This window comes from Helianthus annuus, chromosome 3 (assembly GCF_002127325.2).
Source record: "Helianthus annuus cultivar XRQ/B chromosome 3, HanXRQr2.0-SUNRISE, whole genome shotgun sequence".
In the NCBI taxonomy this organism is placed as follows: Eukaryota; Viridiplantae; Streptophyta; class Magnoliopsida; order Asterales; family Asteraceae; genus Helianthus; species Helianthus annuus.
The window spans coordinates 75,630,440-75,632,139 of NC_035435.2; the positions used below are offsets into that span (position 1 = coordinate 75,630,440).

At 38.8% G+C, this 1,700-nt stretch overlaps 1 long non-coding RNA gene across 1 annotated transcript; it reads left to right on the forward strand.

Moving 5' to 3' along the window:
- The first annotated feature begins 1,198 nt into the window (after positions 1 to 1,198).
- LOC118490580 lies at positions 1,199 to 1,499 on the forward strand. The gene is made up of 2 exons (XR_004889404.1): positions 1,199 to 1,298; positions 1,376 to 1,499. It is a non-coding gene; the product is annotated as an uncharacterized LOC118490580 (long non-coding RNA).
- The last annotated feature ends 201 nt before the right edge of the window (positions 1,500 to 1,700 follow it).

The window sequence follows — 1,700 nt, forward strand, 5'->3', positions numbered from 1 at the left end:
ATAAGGCGATTAATCATGCGATAAACAACGATAAATATCGATAAATAGCGATAAACTTCGATTATTAATAGATACTCCACATAATACAACTAACTTAATGATGTTTAGACTAACTAAAAGTCAAAGAAGTCAAAACAGGATTAGAGCAAGGAGTGACAGATCGCAATTAGCAATCTTTTCTTCCTTTGACTTCAATCTTGAGTTTGACTTTGACTTTCGAAACACGGCGTGTTACAACTGCGAAGCTGACGGCGGAGCTTCTCCGGTCGGTGATTTCACAGCAGAGGCTCCCCAACACCAACCAAGCTGGGGCTCTTATTCCCGCCATCAAGGCCATTGGAGACCAACTCACTGCTGCTAATCTTGTTGGTGAGTCCACACCCATCCCCCCATCCTATACATTTGTAGTTGCTTGCTCTTTGGACTTTGAGCGTATCTGTTGGAGGATCAAGTAGCGTATCTGTTGCAAAGTCGAAATCATTCTCCGGTATGTTGGAGGATTAAGTAGCGTATTTGTTGCAAAGTCGAAATCATTCGCCAGTCATTGTACACCGGAGGCGATTGTAAAGTGAGATTGCCGGAGAAATTCGAGGTATTTTCTGATCACACAACCGCTGCTTCTCGCCCTATCAATCGAGGTATTTTCTGATCTCTTTTTTTTTGTTTTTACTTTCTGATTATATAATTTTTGTGCTCGATTTTAGTCAAATTATCTGCTATTGAATGAACTGCTAATGTGTAGAGGATGGATCAGCGATCAAAGTAATGGATTTTTTTTCCTTACAGACATGGAAAATCAGGAATAGCAATGTCAGTACATCAGTCCCTAATTCTAAAACCGGTGTGATTGATATGACAAAAAGGTTAAATTAAGATGTGTAGATAGATCGAATGAAGTGAAACCCTAATTGTAACTGCTGATTTCTGTTTCCTTGCTTGCTATTGGATTGAGATTTGTGAAGAGAAACCCTAGCAATCGTGCGAGCTAGAAAGGTTAATCAGACATTTGAAGTGTTTTAACATATCTTTCTTTATTGAAACAGATGGCTCCAAAGCCTCTTTTGGCTACATTTGAGAAAGCATGTGCGGAGATTTTAGCCTCTACATCAAATAGTATGCTCAAAATTGAGAAGTTGATCCTGAGCCAGTTTAGTTTCAATGGTAACTTTTTGAATTTTCTCACAAAGAATTATCATATTTTTAATTTCGTAACAGGTATATGAAGGTGACAGAAGTCTCACAAAGAACTGCAGGCTTCTTAGAACATTTGATCCCTCCGGAATCCTTCTAGCTCCAAGGTTTGTCTTTTCGTCTTAACGATATTGAAATCGCATTTGTGCTATGGAGGGGCTAAAACTCTCTTTTGTTAATCCAGGGGCACCCCACAAGGCCACAAATCTAAGTCACATTCGAAGTAAACACCAGTATATTAAACATGAAGGCAGAATACAATGTGGGTGGCAAATTTGGAAAAGATCACATTCACCGATCAGAAGGGTCGGTTAAGCCAAGAAAAGAGAGCATATGATTCATGAAGCCCAAGAGTTTGCTGAAGAAGACAAAAAGGTGAAAGAAAAGATTTAAGCGAGTAACGGCTTGAAACTTATGTCTACGGCATGAAAAAATCATGTTGATTATAAAGATAAGTTAGCTAATAAGCTCGAGTCGGAAAAAAGAGAATTGAAACCGCAACAACAGAA